General features: G+C 37.9%; 1 long non-coding RNA gene across 1 annotated transcript in view; it reads left to right on the top strand.

Annotated features, from left to right (window-relative positions):
- Window positions 1-20,821, top strand: part of LOC118553022 (uncharacterized) — a 275,664-nt gene extending 254,843 nt beyond the window's left edge. The window contains exon 3 of the long non-coding RNA XR_013449160.1: window positions 20,760-20,821. This is a non-coding gene — a long non-coding RNA (uncharacterized LOC118553022). The remainder of the gene's footprint in view (window positions 1-20,759) is intronic.
- Window positions 20,822-26,203: the final 5,382 nt, after the last annotated feature.

Raw genomic sequence — 26,203 nt, 5'->3', positions numbered from 1 at the left:
GAATAAGAACTAGAATTTCATGCTAAGGAAAACCATACCTCTTCCAGAGAACTAATTTTCCCCCCTTTCAGTAAAAGAGTGATGGGTATTGAAGAGGGCACGTTCTGCATGGAGCACTGGGTGTTATGCACAAAAAATGAATCATGGAACACTACATCAAAAACTAATGATGTAGGGCGCCTGGGTGGCTCAGTCGGTTAAGCGACTGCCTTCGGCTCAGGTCATGATCCTGGAGTCCCGGGATCGAGTCCCGCATCGGGCTCCCTGCTCAGCGGGGAGTCTGCTTCTCCCTCTGACCCTCCTCCCTCTCGTGCTCTCTGTCTCTCATTCTCTCTCTCGCAAATAAATAAATAAAATCTTAAAAAAAAAAACAACTAATGATGTAATGTATGGTGATTAACATAACATAAAAATAAAAAAAAGAGTTATGAAAGCTATCACATTTCCCTTTTGCTCCAAATAACAGGAAGCTATGATGATTAAGCACTGTAGCATGCTAATGAACATGATAGAGTATCTGAATTTTTGTTCTTTTATGCTCGGTTGTCAATTACTTTATTTTATTAACTTTCTATGTAACTTAAAATTTTTTAATTGTAGCAAAATACATATAAGTAAAATTTACTACCGTAACCATTTTTAAGTATACAGTAATGTTAAATACATTCACATTTTTCTGCAGCCAATCTAAAAAACTTTTTTCATCTTAAAAAACCACAACTGTATACCCATAAAAAACAATTCCCCATTTCCTCTTCCCTCAGTCCCTGGTTACCCCATTCTATTTTCAGTCTCTATGATTTTGATTATTCTGGGTACATATAAATGGATTCATACGTATTTGTACTTTTCTGACTGGCTTATTTTTCTTATAATATCTTCAAGTTTCATGCATGTTGTACAAGGTGTAAGAATTTCCTCCCTTTTTAAGGCTGAAGACTATTCCATTGTATGCATATACCATATTTTGTTTATCCATTTATCTACTGATGGAAACAGGTTGCTTCAACCTTTGGCTATTGTGAATAATGCCTCTGTGAACATGAGGGCACAAATATCTCTCCAAGACCCTGCTTTTAATTCATTTGGGTATATACTGAGAAGGTGGATCATATAGAAATCTCTTTTTAAATTTTTGAGGGATTGCCATGTTGTTTTCCAGAGTGCTAAGCCATTTTAGATTCCCACCAACAGTGTACAAGGGTTCCAAATATCTCTACATCCTTGCCAACACTATTTATTTTTTTGTTTGTCAGTAACCATCTAACAGGTGTGAGGTGGTATCTTGTTGTGGTTTTGATTGACATTTCTCTAAAATAAATGATGTTGAGCATGTTTTCATATTCTTGGCCATTTGGAAATCTTTGGAGAAATGTCTTTGCTTGCTTGGTAAATTTATTCCTAAGTATTTTATTCTTTTTAGTGCCATCATAAATGGAATTGTTTTCTTAATTTCTTTTTAAATTGTTCATTGGTGCATAGAAATGCAACTGGTTTTTGCATGTTGATCTTGTATACTGTGACTTTGCTAAATTAGTTTATTAGTTCTATCAGGTTTTGTGCGTATGTGTTTGTGTGTGAGTGTGTGCAATTTTTAGGGTTTTCTGCATATAAAATTATGTTGTCTGTGAACAGAGATAATTTCACTTCTTCCTTTCCAATTTGGATGTCTTTCATTTCTTTTTCTTGAATGACTGCTCTGGCTGAGATTTGCAGTACCATGTTGAATGGGAGGATGAAAATAAGTCCCTTGTCTAGTTCGTGATCTTAGAGGGAAAGCTCTCAGTCCTTCACCACTGATGATAGCTGTGGGCTCTTTACATATGGCCTTTATTATGTTGAAGCTGTCACCTTCTATTCCTAGTTTGTTGAGTGTTTATATCATGAAAAGGTGTTAAATTTTGTCAAATGCTTTTTCTGCATCAATTGAGATGATCATGGTTTTGGGGCCTTGGCTCTTTGTTTGTTTGTTTTTTGTCCCTTCCTTCTGTTAATATGTTGTATTACATTGTTTGATATTTGAATGCTGAACCATCCTTGAATTCCAGGAATATATTCCACTTAATCATGATGTATAATCCTTTAAGGGTTGTTGAATTCTGTCTGCCAGTATTTTCCTGAGGATTTTAGCAGCAAGATTCATCAGGGATATTGGTCAGCAGTTTTCTTGTCTTGCAGTGTATTTGTTGGAATTTGGTAGTGGTGTAATGCTGGCACCATAAAATGAGTTTGGAAGTATTCCCTCCTCTTCGATTTTTTCAAAGAGTTTGAGGAGAATTGTTGTTAATTCGTCCTTAAATATTTGGTGGACTTCACAAGTGAAGTTTTCTGGTCCTCGGCTTTTCTTTATTGGAAGGTTTTTGATTATTGATTCAATCTCCTAAAGTTTTATGTCTGTTCAGATTTTCTATTTCTTTATGATTTAGTCTTGGTACATTTCATATTTCTAGGAATTTGTCCATTTCATGTGGGATTTTCTTGGTGTACAATTTTTCATAGTACTCTATTATAATACTTTTTATTTCTGTAAAATCTATTGTAATATCCCTCCTTCACTTACAATTTTAGTTATTTGAGCCTTCTCTTTTTTTCATAGTCAATCTAGCTAAAGGCTTGTCAAATTTGTTTACATTTTCAATGAACCAACTGTTGGTTTCACTGATCTTTTTCTATAGGTTTTCTATTCTCTATTTTGTTTATCTCTCCTTGAATCTTTATTATTTTCTTCCTTCTGCTATCTTTGTGTTTGGTTTCTTCTTCTTTTTCAATTCCTTAAGGTGTAAAGTTAAGTTGTTGATTTGAGATCTTTCTTCTTTTTTAAAATTAGCATTTACAACTATAAATTTCCCACTTAGCACTGCTTTTACTGAATCCCTAAGGTTGATATATTTTCATTTTCATTTGACTCAATTTTCTAAATTCTTTTGTGACTTCTACTATGACCCAATGGTTGTTTGAAAGTGTGTTGTTTGGGGGCACTAGAGTGGCTCAGTCAGTTAAGTGTCCAACTCTTGATTTCAGCTCAGGTCATGATCTCAGGGTCATGAGATCAAGCCCTTTGTTGGGCTCTGTGCTGAGGATGGAGCCTGCTTAAGATTCTCTCTCTCCCTATCCCTCTCCCATCCCTACTCATGCTCTTTCTCCCTCTCTCTCTCTAAAAAAAATGTGTGTTTAATTTCAAAATATTCTTGCATTTTCCAGTTTTCCATCTGTTATTAATGTATATTTTCATTGCATTTTAATTGGAAATATCATTTATATAATCAACTTTTAAAATTTATTAAGACACTTCTGTGGTCTAATATATAGTCTAATCTGGAGAATGTTCCATGTGCACTTGAGAAAAATGTGTATCTTGCTGTTGGGTGAAGTGTCCTGTATATGCCTGTTAGGTCCAATTGGTCTATAATGTTGTTCAAGTTCTCTATTTCCTTACTGATCTTCTGTGTGGTTGTTCTATTATTTATAATGTGTTATTGGTCTCCTATTATTATAGAGCTTTCTATTTCACACTTCAATTTTGTCAATGTGTGTTTCATATATTTAGGAGCTCTAATGTTTGGTGCATATATTTGTATAACTTATTCCTTCTTGGTAAAAAGACACTTTTATCATTATATAATGTCCATCTTTGTGTCTTAGAACAGGTTTTGACTTAAAGTCTTTGTCTGATATTAGTACAGCCACTCTTGCCCAATTTTTGTTACCATTTATGTGGAATATCTTTTTCTATCCTTTTACTTTCAACCTATGCATGTCCTAAATTTAAAGTGAGTCTCTTTTAAACAGCATATAGTTGAATCCTATTTTTTTAATCCTTTTTCCTAATCTATGTCCTTTGATTTGGGGAGTTAAATTCATTTACATTTAGATTCTTACTGATCTGGAAAGACTATTGGCACTTTGTTATTTGTTTTCTGTATATGTCTTATCACTTTATGTCCCTCATTCCCTCCATAACTGCTTTCCTTTTTTTTCTAAGTGATATTATTTTATTATCATGATTATTTTTCTTTTTTTAATTGAAGTATACTTGACATGCAATATTGCATTCATTTCAGGTGTACGACATAGTGATTTGACAAGTCTATACGTTATGCTATACTTGTATATACACAAGTCTATATACATTATGCTATAGTTACCATCTGTCACAGTGCTATTAGAATACCATTGGCTAATTCTCTATGCTGTGCCTTTTATCCCTGTGACTTATTCATTCCATAACTGGAAGCCTGTACCTCCCTCTCCCCTTCATCCATTTGCCCATCTCCTACACACCTCCTCCCCAACAACCATCAGTTCTCTGTATATATGGGTCTGTTTTTGCTTTTTGTTTGTTTGTTTGTTCACTTGTTTTTATTTTTTAGATTCCACATATAAGAGAAATAATATAGTATTTGTCTTTCTCTGTCTGACTTATGTTCCCTTTTATTTTGTTGGTTTTTTGTAGTGACACATTTTGATTCTGTTCTCTTTGTGTGTGTGTGTGTGTGTGTTCTATAGATATTTTTTCTGGTTGCCAAGGGATTACATAAAACATCCTAAAATTATAATAATTTATTTTAAACTCTCACTAACTCAAGTTCAATTGAATGCAAAAACTCTACTCCTTTATATCTCTGCACTTGACTTTGTTTTTGACTGATGTCACCAATTACATCTTTATATATTGTGTGCCCATTAACATAGATTTATAATATATTTTATGCTTTTGCCTTTAAATCCTATAATAGAATAAAAGTGGAGCTGTGAATCAAAAATACAATATACATGATTTATATTTATCCACTTATTTTTAACATTTTTAAAAAGATTTTATTTATTTGAAAGAGAGAGGGGGAGAGAGAGAGAGAAAGAGCGGAGGGAGGAGCAGAGGGAGAGGAGAGAAAGAATCTCAGTCAGACTCCATGCTAAGCATGGAGCCTGATGTGGGGCTCAGTCTCAGGAAGCTGAAATCATGACCTGAGGCAAATCAAGAGTCAGATGTTCAACCAACTGAGCCCCCCCAGGCACCCCATGTCCATTTATTTATTTATTTATTTATTTTTAAAAAGATTTATTTATTTATTTATTTATTTGACAGAGACAGAGAGAGCAGGAACACAAGCAGGGGGAGTGGGAGAGGGAGAAGCAGGCTTCCCGCAGAGCAGGGACCCTGATGCGGGGCTCGACCCCAGGACCCTGGGATCATGACCTGAGCCGGAGGCAGACGCTTAACAACTGAGCCACCCAGGTGCCCCCATGTATTTATTTTTATCAAAAAACTTTATATTTTTGTATGGCTCTGAATAACTGTCTAGTGTCCATTCATTTCAACCTGAAGGACTCCCTTTAGTATTTCTTGTAGGGCAGGTCTGGTGGTACTGAACTACTTCAGTTTTTGTTTATCTGGCAATGTCTTAATTTCTCCCTCATTTTCAAAGGACAGTATTCTCAGTCAATAGTTTTTTCTCTTAGCAGTAAATATATCATCCTACTGCCTTCTGGCCTGCAAGGTTTCTGCTGAGATATCCACTGATAATGTTATTGAGGATCCTTTGTATATGATGAGTTGTTTTTCTTTTGATACTTTCAAAACTGACTTTCAACAGTTTGATTATAATGAGTCTTGGTGTGGTCTCTGGATTTTCCTATTTGGAGTTTGTTGAACTTTTTGTATTGGTGTGTCTATGTTATTCCTCAAATTTGGGGACTTCCTAATCATTATTTCTTTAGATAAGCTTTTTCTCTTGTTCTTCTGACCACTGTCTTAGTGTAGGTCCACCTGACAGTGTCCATAAGCCCCTAGACTCTTCACTTTTCTCATTCTTTTTTCTTCTCAGACTTGATCATTTCAAATGACTTGTCTTCAAAGTTGCTTATTCTTTCTTCTGTCTTTTCAAGTCTTCTGTTGAAACTTTCTATTGAATTTTTCAATTCTGTTATGTGTTTCAGCTGTAGAATTTCTGTTTGGCTCTTTTCAATAATTTCTCTTTGTTGATATTCTCATTTTGTTCCTTTATCATTTTCCTGATGTTGTTTGTCTGTCATGTTTTCCTTTAGCTCACTGGGCATTTTTAAGACATTTATTTTAAAGTTTTTGTGGAGTAAGTCTGAGGCCTATGATAATTCTCAGTTTCTTTTCTTTTGAGTTGGCCATGTTTCCCTGTTTCTTTGTATGCCTTGTGATCTTTGGTTGAAAATTGAAAATTGGGCATTTGAAAAGAAGAGCCCCTAGGTTTTTGTGGATTGGGTCTGTGCAGGGGTAAATCTTCATTAATTAGTTTAGTGTGAAGCCTCAAGATCCTCTCAAGCCTTTTCTGAGGATGTGTCATCCCTAGTCCTGTGTGTATGTGCTTTCCCCCCAATCTCCCTGTATACATGTTTGCTTTTAGATGTCTTAATTTCCTATGAGTCTCACCCCTGGTCTTCGTCTCAAAGACTTAGATTTCTGTTGTATTCCTCTGCCCATAATCTCTTGACCCAGGGGGCCACAGGTCTAAAGCCTTTCTGCAGCTCTCATGTGTCACGGTGCCCACCACTGCTTCTGGAGGCTTCCAAACTGATGTCCCAAACTATGCCACCATCCCATCTGTGTCCTAGAAAGGTGAGACAGAAATTAGTCCCCCAGACATCCCCCAGACAAGCCAGAATATCACAAGCAAGTTCCACTTGTTTCTTTCTGTTCCAAGGGAGGAACCAGCAAATGAGCATTTTCCAACCTCAGCGCACTGGGGAGGAAATGGAGCAAGCATTGGCAGAAACACCCTGAAATTTCATACCCTTTTGAGTGTGACTTTCTTTGTTTAGTCATTCACTTGTTTGCTACAACTTTTTAACTGATTTCTAGAATTCTCACAAAGCTACTTTTGTCTGTAAGTTGTTGTATTTTTGGTGTTTCTGTGGGAGAGTAGGTGTAGACTTTACTAGTCTGCCATCTGGCTGAAGTCACTCTTCTGTAGAAGTCTTCTGATGTAAGTAACCTTATATCTTTTTGGAAATATGTCATAAAAAATTTGAGCAAAATGAATCCACATTATTTAAGAGAGAAAAAATTATAGAATATTAATATATTTGTGCTTCAGAGAATTGAGTAGAAGAGACTAAGATTTTTTTTGAGACATTAGTGCTCAGATTAAGTGCAAAGAAGTTAATGGAGCAGTGAATGGCAGTGGTTTAAATAGCTATAGACCTGGGGGACCAGAAGCTTAAAAAGGACCTCCAAACAACCTTTAGTTGAACAGAAAGTAATAAGATAATATTTAGTGACTGAGTTCTAACATATGGAGATTAAAATACTTAATTGGTGCTTAAGAGTTTTTATTTTGCAAAATAGGTTTTTCATCAGTTAGGAGTATGTTCATTTGCAAGACAAAGATTATTGTCTATCCATGGTTTAATATATTTAGTTACTTTATCTTATATAGGAAATCTAGAGGTAGAAAGATTCAGGCGGTGGTTCAGCAGCTCAGTAATGCCAGAATGTGTATGGGCATTCTTCTGGCCTTACCCTCATGGTTGCAAATTGGTTCCTTCTGCCCCATATTCAAAGCAGAAAGAAGAGGAAAGTTGGTTCCAATTATCAGACTCTTTATCAGGAAAGCACTGGGAGACTTCAAGTTACAACTCACTGGCCATAATATGGTCACATGGCCTTCTTTGTTACAGAGGAGACCGAGAAATTGAGTTTTACATTTTTCAGCCTGTGTGTAGAAGGTGGCAAGAGAGAAGCAGGGTGGGAATGGCTGTTGAGTAAGCAGATCCAGCAGTGTTTCCCCAGGGGTATTCAATGAGGAAAATTCTACTTGGTTCTCAGGTAAGTAAGCAAGAAATTCTATGCCTTTGTTTCATCATAGACTTCCATAGTCTCCAGAGTAGTATTCTGATAGAGTGGTGCATGCACAAAGTTTATTTCTCAGTGTCTATTTTAAGATAAGATTTTGTATTTTGGAACAAAATTGCTTTTTTCCCCCGGTTAACCATTTTAATAATATTTGTCCTTTTTATTAACTCATTCAGACAACATTTATTAGGCATCATCTATGTGATAGTAATTATAGTAGATATTGATAATTCAGAGATGAGTAAGATCCTTAGCCTCAAGCAGTTCATAGTCCAGAAGTTAAACACTTTGTGGTAAACAATTATATATATACAATTATAATTTAGTTATTAAAAAAAAGCATTGATGTGCATATGGTGATATGTACATCCAGCTCTGAGGATGTACATATTCTTAGTCTGCAGACAATCTTTTGAGTTTACAGATTTTGCTAGGAGATCCAGGGAAATCAGTTTAGAGACGACTTGCTGTTCATTAAGCAAATGCCACTGTAATGATACTACATTTCTTTAACCTTTATATTGTCCCTGAAGTCATTGAAGCCTATAAGTCTTTTACATGAGGCTAGTTTACCCAACCTGATAATACAGTGGTTTGAATTTAGGTACCAGTATTATGCTTGAAAACTAAGAACGTCATTGACATTTAACTTTATGTCTAAAAAGAACTGGTGAGTGACTATGTATGGTTCACTTGATGTACCTGGGTCCTGAATAAGAATAAGAATATGAATCAGAGCTGTACCTGGCAGCCTGAGGCATTCCATTTTCGGGCCACTGAGATCTGCTGTTCCCAAGGAGACAACATGGAATGATTCCCCTTCACTTCTGCTTCAGGAGCTCACAACTGCTTGGAATCATGAGAAACTAATTCCTCTTCTTGGCTAGGGATCTTCTCCCCTTTTCCTCACTGGATTACATGAGACCAGGACATGGCATGAAAGCTTGCTTTTCTTTACCTCTACTTTGTGATTCCATGTCTCTGGGCAAAAGTCCCTCATTTAGAAATCCACAAACTCCAGTCTATAGGCCAAATACTGTAGCTGTAAAATCTGTGAGCTAAGAATGGATTTTACATTTTTAATTGGTTGAAAAACTCAAAAGGAGGACTTTTTTGTGACATGTGAAAATTACATGAAATTCAAAATTTGTGTCCACAAATACACTTTTATTGAAACACAACGATGTTCATTTGTTTACACACTCTCTGTGGCTCCTTTTGAGTTACAATGCCCGAGTTAGATAGTTGCCACAAAGACTGGATCATCTACAAAGCCTAAAGTATTTACCGTCTGGCCCTTTACAGAAAAATTTTGCCAACCTCAGATTTAGACGAAAAATGTTCACCTCTGGATATAGAAAAGAAATCCATAATCACATTAATATACTGCACTAACCAGATTGGGATTGTCAATCATCTGCCAATATACTGAGGTGTAGGGGCATTGGACCATGGCACAGCAGTGGTGCTCAGGCATTTTTAGCAGCAGAACTGTTTTTTCAAGTAATTTTTATTAGTTTATTTGTTGAATGTGAATATATATACATAATATATATAATATATATTATATACATATAAATATATATTACATATATATACAAAAATAATATGTATACACATATTCTGGATTGGTCTCCGGATTCATCTCTAAAGTCCCTCCAGTGGTCTCTAAAGTTCTGTGGCTCTAGGTTTGCCTGATGTCTCAGCATCTATGCTTTTAGTTAGAAGGACTCTGTCATTGCTAGGAGGAGCTCTACATGACCAGGGGTTTCACTGTTCCCACCTTTAGTAAATGGTGCTGATAATCTCTACAAACCAAAAATCTACATGTCAACTGTGACAAGCTTTCCTCTCCTTTATCACCACATTCAATTTACCACTGAGCTCCATCAGTTCTAGCTCCTAAATATCTTGCCTGAGTATCCTTGTTTCGCTTTCTACCACCACCTCCCTACCCAACGTTACTAGCACTTGGACTCCGGGAAGAGCCATCCAGTGATGTCATTATTCACTCTTGACCCCCTGAAATTACTCTCCATAAAGCAGAGTAGGCTTTTAAAAACATAGATCCGGTGAGAGATACCTTAGTTTTGAACCCTTCAGTGTCTTCCCATGGACTGCCTCCTCAAGCCCATCTCTTACCTCTGTCTACCTAGAACCCAACCATACTGGTCTCCTTTCAGTTCCTTTACTGAGTAGTGGTCTGTTCAACCTCAGAGCCTCCACACCTGCTATTCCTTACCCTCTTACTCCCTCTGCCCAACTATTCCTTTTTATTCTTTAGTTCTTGGTTTTTATTTACAAAATGAAATGCTGAGTATTTATCATATTCCAGATACTATGTTAATTGCTCAGAATACAAATAATGAAAAGACATAATCCTGTCCAACAGACCTTATAATCTAAGAAGGGATACTGGCATTAAACAAATAATCCTCAAATAATTACTATTGTGATAAATGATAAGCTGAAATGCAGGAAGATTTCAGGGAGTAAAACGGGGGTATTGATTTCATCTTGGAAACACAGGGAAAATATTGTGGGAAGAATATTTAAGCTGACCCTCATAGGATGAACAATTATTCTTTAAGTAAGAGAGATAAGAAAATTCTAAGCTAAGGAAAAAAGCATGTACAAAGGTCCTGAGGCTAAAAGAATTGAAAGAGATCTAGTTCCAGAACATGAAGAGGAAGAGAGACATTGACTTAGAATAAGCTGAAAATAAAAGGATGGCTCAGATCATGTAGAGTCTTGTGGGCCCTGTTAAGCATTTTGGCCTTGAGGAATTTAGGTTTAAGTAGCTTTTCCTCCAGAAAGCCTTCCTTCATTTCCCAGACTGGGTGAGGCAACCAGCCTCCACTCCCTGCTCTGACATCACACACATATTGTTCCATAGTCTCTCTTCTTTGCTGACCTTCTTTATTGCCTTGTCTGTTTTCCCTGCTAGCCCAAGTGCTCCATGAGGGTAAGAACTTTGTCTTCTTCATCGCTGTTCCTCTGTGCCTAGCACAGTGCTTGGAATACAGTAAGAGTTCAATATATGTATGTTAAATAAATGAATGCCCCTCCTTTTCTGCCACTAGCTAATCATGGGCTCTTCTAGTGCTTCCCAGAAGTGTGGAGGTCACCAGATATTCTTGCAATTGCCCTATTTATGGGTCATTCTCCTTGATCATTGGGATAGCCTCTCCCCTGCTCTCCTGACTTCTATTCTCTTGCTTCTCCACACCATCCTTCTCACTGCTGCCTCGAATACTATCCTAAAGTAAAATTTGGATCATGTCTCCAAAAAAATGTTTTTTTACCCTCACATATCCTCCATCACTTCTCAGTGCCCACAGAATAAACTTTAAGCTCCTTTGTTGCTGTCCTAGATTGTCCATGAATTGGCCCTGACCTATCTTCCTAGTCCTATCTATCTTTCAGTTCATGTATTCTGACCTCCAATCATAGCCGACTTCCCCAGCATGTCAGATGCTCAGACATGCCCCACTCTGATTGTGGCACCTCTCTTTCTTCCCTGCCTGTCAATGTTTGGCTCATCCTTTGCTATCCAGAAGAATCCCAGCATTCTGTTCTTTTTACTCTGTTTTCCATAGCCCAGTGGTTCCCAAAGTATGGTCCCTGACCAGCAGCAAACTTGTTCGATAGGAAAATTATCAGGTCTTACAATAGACTTACTGAAAACCTGGAATGCTGGGGTAGTGGGGGAGAGGGGACAATCTGTGGTTGAACAAACCTTCTAGGTGATTGTCATGCACATTAATGTTTGCCCAGCGCAGTGCTGTACTTCTAGTGTAGGATTTTAGAGTGCATTAGTTCTGGCTAATTATTTACTTGTCAGTATCCCTTATTAGAATATAAGTAGCCTGAAGACAAGATCATACCTATTTTATCTCCACCACAGTGGAGGAGATAAAATGGCAATGAAATACAGGGTAGTTATGGATAGTTGATGCTGCTCCTTTTATTCCTAACGCAATTTACGGTTTCCTCTGCAAATAAATTTATTTGGAAAGGAAGATAAATTATATTGTTATATTGTACATGATATAACATTACACTAGACTATATTTCATTACACACACATACATATATATGTATGTCTATATCTATCTATATCTCTCTATATATCATTATAGTAATTTATTCACCTGCAACATTCTTAATGATGAATCCTGGACTCGAGTATTAGGAACCTGATTAGAAGAAAGTTTTCTAAGGGGAGACTGATTTGTCTTGCCTAATTAGGATGTAGGACTTTTAGCCCTGCTTCTTAGACTTTAACATAAATATGAATCACCTCGGATCTTTTTTAACTGAAGTTTCCTGATTCAGTTCGTTTGTGGAGAGGCCCACGAGTCTGCCTTTCTCACAGGCTCCCAGGTGATGCTGCTGGTCTAAGTGGGCCCCAGAGGAAATTTTACAAACAACCTACCTTCTTGCAAACTAGCTACGTAGCTTTTTCTCACACAAGGAGATTTGGCATGAGTACAACTTCTTTGAGGTATTTTTATTCATGTATGGGTCAAAGGCCCTAGCCAATGGTTCTCAACCCTGGCTACACTTTTGAATCACCTGGAGGTGCTTTTAAAAAATACCAGTGCCCAGGATCTACTCTCTGAGAGTCGAATTTAATGAACCACAGCCTTACGCAATGAAGTAAAACAGGTGCAGAAATTGCTGTTATGTTCCACACAGCAGATCTATGACAATTCTGCCCTTGAGAAGTTTGTCATCTAAATGATAAGATGGTACAATGCATATTAACAAGGACTTAACATTAAAATTATTAAAAGGAAAAACAAAAGGCAAACTTTGTTCATGATATAAAATATGACAGACCACCTACTTTGTAGGATGGAAACCAAACAGTAGGCCTGCTAATATGTGTATTTCTCCGGAAATACTCCTAAGGAAATTGTTATTTGGAAGAATAGGAATCTTGCCTACTTGCTTGGATGATGAGGTTAGACCATCATTATTTGTATATATGGCACATGTGAAGATATGATAGCTGAAGTATATTGGATTATGTTCCAATTCTTTATCTCATACCTTGTTATAGAACTATGAGACATCTATGCTCTTGTTGTGTTGACTTTGCTCCCACAAGATCAGGAACAGCATATTTTCTTGTCTCACTGATGTTGGGCTGGACCAATGGAATGTCACAATACAAAGACTTCAAATATTCTTGAGTGATTTTGCTTGGCTTCTTGTACTGCTGCCGTTCCACAATAAGACCACACCGAGGGGGTCGCCTGGATGGCTCAGTTGGTTAAAAGTCTGCCTTGGGCTCAGGTCAATGTCTCAGAGTCCTGGGATTGAGTCCCAGGTTGGGCTCCCTGCTCAGCGGGGAAGTCTGCTTCTGCCTCTGCCTCTGCCCCTCCAGCGAGGAGTCTGCTTCTCCCTCTGCTCTCTGTTGCTCCCTCCCTCAAATGAATAAATAAAATCTTAAAAAAAAAAAAAAGACCACACCTAGGATAGCAGAGGTTCTGACTCACCTCCAGAAGCCTGGGGTGCAGCTCAGACATTTTTAAATATTAAACACAGGTAATTCACTGACTTCTCCATTTAAGGGACTAGAAAGTTAAACAGATAATGTAGATACATTTTGTCCAATACATTTAAGTTCTCTTAATCAATGACACATCTGGAATATACTTTATTGGATGATTTCTGTGATGGAATCATCACTGTTTGATTGTAAAATAAGCACACAATGGTTAGTGTTTTATAAAGTCAGAGTATTCTGTTTGGATACTTCTTTATTTTGAAGATGTGGTATTATCTCTTTTTTGTTTAAATTGTTTCTTTTTTGAATGACATGATAGTTGGTTAGCTATGTTTTTTTTTTCTTACTTAGTTGGAAATTGAAAGTTAGAAATCTTATCTATGTTCCTAATTTTGGTGGAGTGCAGGAGTAAGTACAGAAGTTTCATGGCATATGAATCCAAAAGCTCGGAAACCACCTTTATAATCCTAATTTCACCCAATGTAGATAGATCAAATTTAGAAGATGAATATTAGCTGAGGATTAAATGAACCTGTAGTCAAAGGTCCTTCCCAGTGGCTACAGGACAAGTAAAACATGCCCTACAAGAAACCCATACTAATTAGGTGTTATACCGGAGCGCCGTTATTTTGCCATCAGTTTTTGTTTTGCTTGTTTGTTTTGTGAACTTATCTTAAATTGGTGAGGCTTCTCTGCAGAAATCAAGGATGGATAAAGTAGATTTTAGCTAAGCAAATGCAGTGTTTACAACAAACCATACCTAATCATATAAAAATGTCAAAATCACTCTTCCTAATAGTGTTATGAGGTGTTCTAAAATGATAAGCTGTTAATATCTCTTTCTGGGATTTCTAGCTGACTGTCAAAATAATGGTAATATCACCTGATATAGTTTCAATATTAAAAAAAGATTGGCAATATCTTTATAAATATGCAGTACTGCAGAACTGAGACAAATTGTACAGGTTGGCTATGAATAGACTCCCCTGATTATTGTTTGGAGGGGCATTAACTCCTTCAAATCCATGAGGCAGCTGTGACGGGGCAGAAACACAGGAACAGGCAAGACGCGGCCACCTGTGTGACCTTGGACAAATCATTTAATCTCTCTGAACCTCGGTTTGTTTATCTACAAAAGGAAGGATTTAGATTAGGTGTCTTTTAAGGACTGTGCCAGATATGAAATTCTATAATATTATTTATATCAATATAATTACATTTCCAAATGAAGAGAAAAAAATGAGGTTAGTCCGGCCAAGTTATTCCTCAATACTTTTTTAGTAAGGCAGTGTTTTTGCAAATGAGGAAACAGAGCCACAGAAGGGTTAATTAACTTGCCCAAAATCACACAAAAACTTTATATTTGAATCCAATTTAAAATATATGTAGATCTATTTTTCCAAAAGAGCAGCTTCAAAAAATCCCTATTATCTACATTTTACTTTAGCAGATATTAAAATTATTTTTACCCTTTTAAAGTGGATTGTTAAATCCAGGGACATTTTCCGATTTACAATTAAAAATAAACTATTTCTAAATACTAAGTGCCCTGACTTTAAGGAATCTTCACATTTTCCCTTTAAAAGATAAACAAAACCCAGGGCACCTGGGTGGCTCAGTCGGTTAAGTGGCTGCCTTCGGCTCAGGTCATGATCTCAGGATCCTGGGATCAAGTCCCACAAGAGCTCCCTGCTCAGTGGGGAGCCTGTTTATCCCTCTCCCTCTGTCCCTCCCCCCTACTTGTGCGGGCACGCTCTCTCTGTCAAATAAATAAATAAATAAATAAATAATAACTTTTTGAAAAAATAAAAGATAAACAAAAACCAATTCAAGAAGCTAAATTCTACTTGTTTCTTCCAATTATTTTATGTGCTTGTCTGTGTCTATGTGCCTGTATGTGTATATATATGTATGTCACAGGGAGGAAGAGGCTATGTAATTTTATTTTCTCCCATCACTTCTTACTCCCATTCATTATAATATAAGAATTATCTGATTATCTATAAAATGTTGCCCAGATGAAACCCAGCTATCCTCAGTTTTCATAAGGAGATTGAAGCACAGAGGCGTTAATTGACTTTCTCAAGGTCACACAGAACTTTGCAGTCAAGGCTGGGATTAGAATCTAAATTTCTTGTCCCAGGTGCTTTTCTCCCATTAGGCTGTTTTTTCATAGAGGGCTTAGATTACCACCTCCTTTGCAGGCAGGATTTGGAGGACGCTCGTGAAATGCTTCATTAAAAATCACAGCATCATGGGACATGGCTACAGGTGATATCCCCAGGTAACAGATGATGGGTTTTGAGCAGGAAATCAGGGGATTTAGAGCATAAATTCACAGGAAAATAAACTCAGGTGTGAGGACAGGCTAGACTTGTATTAACAGTCAAGCTAAGGCTTTCACGCTGGGATTCCATTCCCCCCCCCTCCAGCTCATCACCCCACCTCCACCAAGCATTTGGTTTTAATCTGGTGCTGTCCCTGGGACTAATATTCAACAGCCTAAGATCTTGTCTTTTCTTTTTTTTTTTTTAAAGATTTTATTTATTTATTTATTTGAGAGAGAGAGAGAAACAGCATGAGAGGGGAGAAGGTCAGAGGGAGAAGCAGGCTCCCCGCCGAGCCGGGAGCCCGATGTGGGACTCGATCCCAGGACTCCGGGACCATGACCTGAGCCGAAGGCAGTCGCTTAACCAACTGAGCCACCCAGGCGCCCTAGATCTTGTCTTTTCTGTTTGGATTTTTTTTTTTTTTTTGCCTACTAAAGCAGATTTCAGTGTATTTTATAAGAACTCCATCGATGGTACTGCATAAATAGTATTCAAACAAGTGTCCTCAACCCTAACTGGAATATTGTTTTATTACGCCGCATATTTCCTAAATCTCACCCTAATTAAACGTATATTGTCCTTCATTATTACCCGCGAACAACTAGCCGTACTCAAGATTTATGGCTGTGTACGGTGGTGGTTGATGACTGTACCAGCATTTCAACTTCCAATGCGTTTCAGAGGTTTGGAGTTTATCAGGAAAATTAATTGCAGCTGAAAACCTGGCACGGTCTGTGCTTATACTGACCGGCCTGGGGCGCTCCTGCTCCCGGCTTCCTTTTCTGGAACAGCTGCCAGGGGAGTGGAGTGAGGAGTGGAAGAGGAGAGTGGATGGCGGAAGAGCAGGGTGCCACTCTTCTAGATCTTTCCACCAATCGCTGGAGTCTGTCTGGAGGGGAAATGAAAACTCTTCTCTGCTTAATGAACACAGTAAGTGGAAGGAAGCCTGAGTTCCCAGCTCTCCATTAGCAAGCCAGCCAGCCAGGTGTTGGCCATCGTCAACACTGGCAGCTTTTTCCCTTTGTTTATATACGCAAAGATTTCAGGGTTTTGTGGGTTTGTGGGTTTTTGTTTTTGTTTTTTAGTTGATCTCAGCTATGGGGTTTCAAGATATGGATGTGTTTGTTGGCTTAGAAGCAGATATATGACCCCTGAAGGCAACTGGACTTTTTCCTGACAGCTTGTCACTCAACTTTTCCAAAGGCAGGGCGGGGAACAATAAAAGACAGCTACTCTGGCTACTGGCCTTGCAACCCACGTATTCAGCATTCTGCTTTGTGACTTTAATTGTACTCTGCCTAGCAGCATGAAAGAGCAGTTCTCCAAGGGAAAAAACAGGAGAATTTACTTTTTTTTTTTTTTAACTAACGTAGCAGGAAGGTCCCGGTAATAAACTAGGAACTTTTAGTTTATCATGAGTGCTGAAAAACAAAAAACTCCCTGTTGAATTCAAAGGGCCATTTGGTTGCAAAGAACAGCAACCAGCCAACACCAGGTTAAGTAAATGGATTGTAAGAACTGGAAGTATAGCTGAATATTATGAGAGGTTGGAATTGTAAGCTGGGAAGTCTTCAGGAACCAAGATTGCCATTCTTTGTCATCTCTCTCTTGCCCATGCTTAGCTTCTCTTTCCAGAATATTTCATTTCTACTTCTTTTGAGACATCTGCTTTACCCTCTGCTTTTTACTGTGATCTGGTTCTCTGTGTGTGCTCATCCACACAGTTCCCAAACTCCCAGCCTTGCGGGTCTACATGACTCTCCAGTTCCAGTGACTACCACTACTTACTACAGTTCTGCTATCTCAGTTTAAATTAAGAGGCAGGCTCTAATTGACTCCGCTTGGGTCAGCTGTCCAGCCCATGCCTCATCAGTTTTGATGGGTGTGATGGCACCATGACCACTAAATACATTACTTACTTTTGCAGAGTCTATGGAAGCAGCATTGCCAAGAAAGAGGGCGTTGGCTGGGCACCTAGTGACCCATCCTAATTGTGATAGAGTAGGATCGATATTATACACACACACCGGAAATGGCTTAATGGTAAGCAAGTGGTATCATATGGGAAAAACAGCTCATAGAAAATAGTTTAATTCATTGGCTTCTAAGCATTAGAGGGCAGACATACCCTTGGAGTGCCTATTAAAAATGCAGACGCCGCAGCTCCCTCCAGAGATGATTGTGTGGGGGTAGCAAGCAGGAATCAATACTTTTTAATAAGCCCTTCAGGTGAGTCCAATGAGAGTGGTCCACATACCTCATTTTGAGAAGCCCTGGTTTCTCAGCTGATTCTTAACAGAAGCCCTGGCTTCTCAGCGGATTCTTAACACATATTCAGGTGTAACTAGTGATTAGTGGTGAAGAATGTACAAAGACCCCTGACTTCCCCATAGTGACTGGACCAGGTTAGGGAGTGAGACTGAATTGTGTCCTGCATCTGAGCTCTGACTGTGATTTAGTGAGGGGGGTGTATAAACCGTTTGGGAGCCTATTCAGAGAAACTCCAAGTGCCTTCATTTTACGAGGTGTAGTTCCTGTCTGAAAAATAAAAGGTAAGTTAATTATGAAGTAATATGGTCGTATTAATAATGCCATAGCAGTCAGCAGCACAGTGAAAGATGCCAGCTTGGATGACATTAGCTTGCCTGGGAGGATTGATGCTAAACCGTCAGGAGCGACATAGAAGAACTTCTAGTGCCATTACTCCTACCCCACAGGAGTATCACCAGAGAGGATAATTTAATTTCTTTCATCCTTGTTTCCAGGGTTTCATACCTGCCTGAAAACCCTCATTTAAAAGTGCACAGATTTAAAATGTTTCACCCCCCCTAAGTTAAAAATGTACTGTACTGTTGCAAGCTTGCTGTTTTGTGTGTGTTTGAGAATGGTTTCAGGTTAGCTGGTGGGCCAAATATCTACCTTCCAACACCCCGGGCTCAGCCTGTTTTACTGGATGGGGAAAAAAAAAAGCAGTGGAGGAAGAACAAAATTAAAAAGAAATTAAGATATGAGCTTTATACAGCCAAGAACATCATCTTCTTTCCACACAAAGCACAGAGGGTGGTTTTTCCAGGCGCACACCGGAGCGTGGCACCTGTGTTCGTTTAACTGATTACACATTCAACAAAATTTGTGTGATGTGCAATCATTTGAATCACTCATTATATATTAAAATAAACTGACACAAATACAGCTCGTTCTCTGCTGCTTTTGAGAAACAAATTAAAGAACGAAACGAAGGTGATGCTAGGCTGAAGATTTGACATACAATAGAGGCAGAAAATTCAGAATTCATGGTTTTTGACTGTGATCCGATAACTTTCAGCGCTGGCATGCAATTAGAAAAGCAAGAAGAGGAAGAACAGTGTCTGTTCCTTGTCTTGGACCACCACCCCTAAGGCCCCCAGACCACTTCTCACTGGGCTTGGGACCCTAGCTCAGAGGACCACATAGCAAAAGGGAAACAGCAGGAAAAAACCGTATAAAAAAAAAAAAACAAGTGAAAGAATGTAGGCCTCTAGCGAAGTACAGGTGTTTTGCCCGGCTTCCCCCATTATAATTGTTCGTCTCTTCCTTTTTATGGCTAATATTTTTTTTTAAAGATTTTATTTATTTATTTGACAGAGAGAGACACAGAGAGAGAGGGAACACAAGCAGCGGGAGAGGGAGAAGCAGGCCCCCCGCGGAGCAGGGAGCCCGATGCGGGGCTCGATCCCAGGACCCTGGGACCATGACCTGAGCCGAAGGCAGATGCTTAATGACTGAGCCACCCAGGCGCCCCTGGCTAATATGATTTTTACACCTAACCTGAATGGGGCTTCTGACATTATCAATCCACTGAAACTGTGTTTTCAAGGTTTATCACTTTGACAAAACCAAATTTCCTTTCTTACCTTTCTTGACCTGTCAGCATTTGAAATGGATGACCCCCTGCCTCCTACCTGAAACATCTTCTCTTGCCTTCCCTAATAACACACAGTTGTAGTTTTCCCTTCTCATGATAGTTCCTTCTGAGCCTTCTCCACCAACCCCTCCTCCTTCCCCTCTTTCATATTAAAATCTGAAACTTAAATGTGTTGAAAACAGAACTCTTGGGGCGCCTGGGTTGCTCAGTCGGTTAAGTGGCTGCCTTCGGCTCAGGTCATGATCCTGGCGTCCTGGAATCGAGCCTCATGTCCGGCTCCCTGCTCAGCGGAGAGCCTGCTTCTCCCTCTCCCTCTGCCTGCCACTCTGCCTACTTGTGCTCTCTCTCCATCTCTCTGTCAAATAAATAAATAAAATCTTTAAGAAAAAAAAAAAACAGAACTCTTAATTTTACACCTACCTCTCCTCAACAATATCATCTCTATCCACCTAGTTGCTCAGGCAAAAAATGAGTTTTTCTTAACTCCTGTCTTTCCCTCTCTTCATCACACGTTCAATTCATTAGCAAGTCCATTCAAGAAGACACCCAAATGTTTCCCAACCCATTGGGCTCCATTATCCTTCACCCTGATGACTATTATAGCTAACTGGTTTCTCTCCTTCTAGTAGTAGTGTTCTTTCCCTCCAATTTTATCCATCTTTACTGATATCACCCTTGTCAATCACTATCATATTTTTCCTGGCTACTGTAATTACCTTTTAATTGACCTCCTAGCTGTACAACCAAAGATGTCTTCTAAAAAATACAAGTAAGTTTTGACATTTCCTATAATAGCTTCCTACTATATTTAGAATAAAATTTGGGCTCATCATAGCATACAAAGCCTTAAGTGATCTATTACTGAATTCCATGATTGTGTTTTTCTACAATTCTTAATTTCACAGAATGTTCTTTTAAAAACTTAAATCAGATTTTGTCATTCCTCAGATTAAAAATCTTCAAAGTTTAGTAATCCTTACCACATTGTACAATGTTATGTCTGTTAAGAATGTTTTTGGCTCTAAGTAATGGAAAAACTAATTAATGGTGTCTTAAACAAAAAGGGATTAATTTTTCTCAAAGCATAAGAAATCCTGAGTAGATGGTTGGTGGTATTGGTGCAGTTGTTTAATGATTTCATGAAGTAATCAGATTCTTTCTTTTTTTCTCTCCCATCCTTAGTATATTGGTGTTTGATCTTACGCCTATCACCTCATGGTCCCAAGATGGTTTTTAAAGTTCCAGACATCACATCTATATCATCCATGTTCAAGGTAAGAAAAAGGTAGAAGAGATAGAAGCTATAACAATAAGCTCACCCCTGCTCCAGGGCCTTTGCACTTATTTCTCCAGCTGGAAAGAATTTTCCCCAGATTTTCATATGGTTTGCTCCTTGTAACTATTGAGGTCACAATACAAATACCCCAGAGAAGAGTTACTAATCCAAAGTAGCACCTCTTATTTTACTATAACTGTCTGTTTTTCTTATTGAAATCTATATTCACTTTCTATGGCTGCTATAACTAAGGATCAAAATCAGGTAGCTCAATATCTTCCTTCAGGCTGCTGTAACAAAAATACCATAGACTGGATGGCATGCATTACTGAAATTTATTTCTCACAACTTTGGTGGCTGGAAAATCCAATATTAAAATGCCTGCTGGTTTGATTCCTGGTGAGAACCCTCTTCCTGGTTTGCAGATAGACACCTTCTTGTTGTGTCCTCACATGGGAGGGAGAGAGAAAGGAAGCAAATTCTTTTGCATCTCTTCTCCTAAGGGCACTAATACCACCACGGAGGCTTTACTCTTAGGACCTAATTATCTCCCAAAGACCCCATCTCCAAATGCTATCACATTAGGGACTAGGGTTTCAGTATACGAATTTGGGGGGGGGGTACCTATTCAGTCCACAGCACTCAAACAATAGAAATTTATTGTCTCATAGTTCTGAAAGCTAGAAGTCCAAGATCAAAGTGTCAGCAGGGTTGGTTACTTCCAAGGGCTATGAAAGAAAGAGCTGCTCCAGGCCTCTCTCCTTGGCTTGTAGATGGCCATGTTATCCCTGTGTCTTCACATTGTCTTCCCTTTGTGTCTGTATCTACATATCTTCTTCTTATAAGGACACCAGTCATATTAGATTGGGGGCCACCCTAATGACCTCATTTTAATTTGGTTACCATTGTAAAAAAATACCTATCTCAAAGGTCATGTTCTGAGGGATGGGGGTGAATAATTCAACACATGGATTTGGGGAGAGGACACAATTCAATCCATAACAAACTCAATAAATATGCGCTAAACGAATGGATGGATTTGAATCCTAGCCACCATTTACTAAATGTTTACAGTGTGTCAAGTGCTACATGGAGCGCTCCATCCCATCTCCTTTAATTCTCACAGTAATCCAGTGAAGAAGGTTCTACATGTATTCTCTTTTAGAAATGGGAAAACCATAGCTGGAGATATAGTGAGTAAAAGGGCAACATAGGGGAGGCCAGGAAAAAAATAAAGGCTGGGATGTCTGTAGCGAAATACTGAGGAAACTTCCTTTGAGACCTCTTCATTACCTCTGATGGGCCACATTGGATCGTAACTAGGCAAGAAGACTGAAATGGTGAGTTTAGACAGGGGTCAGCAAACTGTTTTCTGTGAAATACATATTTTAGGCTTCCAAGTCACATGGTTTCTGTCCTAACTTCTCTGTCATTATAGTATGAAGCGGCCATAGATAATACAAAACCAATGACTGTGGTTGTGTTCCAATAAAACTATTTATAAAAGCCGGTGGCTAGCCAGATTTGGCCTATGACCCATAGTTTGCTAAAGCCTTGGTTAAAGAAATTTTTGCTTTGATTTTCTGTCCTTTCATTTTCCTAAAAGCAAATTAATTTTATGAATTTAGAAAAGCTATGCTGACCTGCATCTCTGAGATGCCCAGCATTTGCTTCCCTCTTTTAGAGAGAGTTGTACTACACCATTCAAACTCTGAGAGAATACTCAGAAAGTCCACAACTGTCCTCCAAAATGCTCTCTCCTCTGGAAAGTTTTTTGTCACGTCTTGTTACATTGTGAACTTATTTTCCCTCAGTGATGGCAGAAGAGAGTTGTGGGAACAGAGGAGAAGTCAAAGGGACAGAGATGCAAAAGCGAGCAATCCTGAGTTTCATTCCTGGCTGAGGGATGGACAAACAACTGGCTTCAGTGCCTATTACTTCAATTCTCCACGAGTTGTTTTCTTGTCTGAAGAGATCAGAAAACAAACATTTATCTAAGGATGTAGTCCATATGAAACGTTGGAGGTGACCTGGGAATATACTTGATAAATAGGCAAGATGAGAGTAACCTGATTAAGGGGTGCTAAAGAATTCTCCCCTGTTGCCTGAATATTTATGCATTTTCAACTTGTGAGTCCCTGTGCCCCTTGTCAGCCTTTGATGAGTATCTTGTATTTTCTCCTGATTATAAACGTTAAGGACTCAGCCTGTTTGTTTGTTTGTTTTGTTTGTTTTTTCTTCTCACAACTGCCCTACTTCATCGTAGTCTATGGAGGTCTTCTTTTTTCAAGTCTAGACACTGAGCAAGGTGGAGTTTCCATCTGCTCCACCATTCACCCCTCAGTAGCAGTGTCCTTGTGGGCCCATGTCCATTGCATTTTAAGCAGCTTGCTTCTAAAGCAACCTGGGAAACAAGACATAACAGAAGTGAATATGGGAGTTTATATGACAACATAAAGATCTTACAATAGTGGACCCTGATCTAAGACTTCTCCATGTCTTCATTTTCATTTAAGAAAAAAAAAACAAAAACATTTTTTCTTATTACAACAGTAACACATGGCAATATGTTAGACTAAATATCCTGAAAATCCCTCCAATACAAAATCCTAGGAATGCTAAATTAAATATAACAAACATCCTTTAAACACGTAGCTGAAATGATAAGAATATTAGAGAAATCTCCAGGGACCAAAAACAAAGAGGGAGCTGGAAACCTGTGTGGTTCATCCTGAAGTTTTTCCTGAAGCATTGACTTCCCAGGGAGCATCTGTCAATTCTAATAATCAACAGGCTTTCATTTTAATGGTTGAACAGTAGATACAAGATGAGGTTTTAGAGCATTCAGGATGGGGAATTGGAACTTCGAGATACCTCCACAGCGAGGACCTCAGAAATACATTCTGAAGGAAGGAAGGAACTAGAAAAAAAAAAAATCCACCTGCTGGCAAAAAGAAATGCAAATGACACTTGCTTATCAGGGCCTAAGCTCCAGACTGGGGGGAAAAAAAAAAAATGTCATCAAGGTCTTTCTATGTGTGGGTTTGGGATTTGAATTTCAGACTACCTGAATGTCTAGGAAACCCTAGTCTGAGGAATTGAAGTGGTTCTTGTTTGAGAAGACCCCAGGACACATGGCAAAAGCAAATGCACATTCCCTATGGAAGCTTGTCTCCTTACTCAGGCTCTGCAGGATTCTTATCGATTAAACCCCAAAGAAGACGTCACAGGTCAAAATTTCAAAACACATAGGAAATGAACCATTATGTATGACAATGTTAGCAGATACAATAAAAGCAAAATTAGATACCCAAGACCTTTTGATATTGAATTATCCCATACAGGATATAAGTAGATTTTCATATGTCTTTTTGCCAGTACAACACTGGTTACTGTACCTTTAAAATCAAGAAGTATGAAACCTCTAACTTTGTTCTTTTTCAAGGTTGTTTTGGCTATTGTGGTCTCTTGGGATTCCATATGAATTTTAGGATGGATTTTCCTAATTCTGTAAAAAAAAAAAAAAAAAAGTCACTGGGATTTTGATAGAAATTACATGGATTGTTTTGAGTAGTATTGGCATTTTACTAATATTAAGTCTTTGAATCCATGAGCACAGTAATATCTGATTTTCAGTGTACAAGTCTTTCACCCCTTAGATAAGCTGATTCCCAAGTATGGTATTTGTTTTGATGTTATTGCAAATGGAATTTTCTTAATTACCATTTCAGATTTTTCATTGTTAAGGCATAAAAAAAGCAACTGATTTTTGTGTGTTGATTTTGTATCCTTTAACAGTGCTAAATGCACATATTCTAATATTTTTGTGTGTGGAATCTTTAGGGTTTCTTACAAAATCCTATTGTTTGTGAACAGACATAATTTTACTACTTTCTTTCTAATTTGGATGCTCTTAATTTCTATTTTTTCCCTAATTGCTCTGGCTAGGATTTCTAGTATTATGTTGAATGAAAGTAATGAAAATAGACACATTTGTCTAATTCCTGATTTTAAAGGGAAAGCATTCAGTCTTTCACCATTAAATGTGTTAGCTCAGTTGAGCTTTTCAGAATATGGTCTTTATTGTGTTGAGGTAGTTAGTTACCTAATAGTGCCAGTTTGTTGAGTGTTTATATCATGAAAAGGTATTAAATTTCATCAAATGCCTTTTCTGTATCAATTGAGAAAATCATAGGCTCCTCTCTCCCCCATTCTATTAATGTGGTATATTACATTGATTAATATTTGTTTGTTGAACCATGCTTGCATTCCAGGAATAAATCTCACTGCGTCATGGTATATGATCCTTTTAATGTGCTGTTAAATTCTGTCTGCTAGTATTTTTCTTGAGGATTTTAGCAGCAATATTCATCATGGGTATTGGTCTGTACTTTTCTTGTAATAGTCTTTGTAGAGATTTGGTATCGGTGTAATGCATAGAATGAGTTTAGAAGTACTCCCTCCTTTTCAATTTTTTGGAAGAGTTTGAGGAGAACTGTTAATTGTTTTGTGTGTTTCTAGGAATTTGTCCACTTTATCTGAGATATCAAATTTGATGTACAATTGTTCATAGTATTCTCTTATAATCTGTTTTAGTTCTGTAAAATCTGTAATATCCCCTTTGTCATTTCTGATATAGGTTTTGAGGCTTTTCTATTTTTTTAGTCACTCTAGCTAAAGTTTTTCAATTTTGTTGGTATTTTTGAACAACCAATTCTTTGTTTCATTGGTTTTTCTCCATTAGTTTTTTCACTCTATATTTTGTTTATCTCTATTCTAATCTTTATTATTTCTTTCCTTCAGCTAGCTATTGGTTTGCCATCTTCTTCTTTTATTCCTTCCAGTATAATTAACATACTATATTAGTTTTAAGTGTATGATATAGCGATTCAACAATTCTAGACATTACTCAGTGCTCATCATGATAAATATATTCTTGATCCTCTTCACCAATTTCACCCATCCCCTCACTTACCTCCCCTCTGATAACCACCAGCTTGTTCTCTATATTTAAGAGTCTGTTTTTTTGTCTTCATTTTATTTCTTAAATTCCACATATGAGTGAAATCATATGGTACTTGTCTTACTTGTCTTTTTCTGACATATTTCACTTAGGATTATAAACCTCTACATCCATCCATGTTGTTGTAAATGGCAAGATTTCATTCTTTATTACGGCTGAGTAATATTCCATTGTGTGTGTGTGTGTGTGTGTGTGTGTGTGTGTACACATCTTCATTTTTTTAAATTTTGTTATGTTATGTTAATCACCATACATTACATCATTATTTTTTGATGTAGTGTTCCATGATTCATTGTTTGCATATGACACCCAGTGCTCCATTCAATA

The sequence above is a fragment of the Halichoerus grypus genome, chromosome 6 (genome assembly GCF_964656455.1).
Source record: "Halichoerus grypus chromosome 6, mHalGry1.hap1.1, whole genome shotgun sequence".
NCBI lineage: Eukaryota > Metazoa > Chordata > Mammalia > Carnivora > Phocidae > Halichoerus > Halichoerus grypus.
This window is presented reverse-complemented; position numbering and strand designations above follow the sequence as displayed.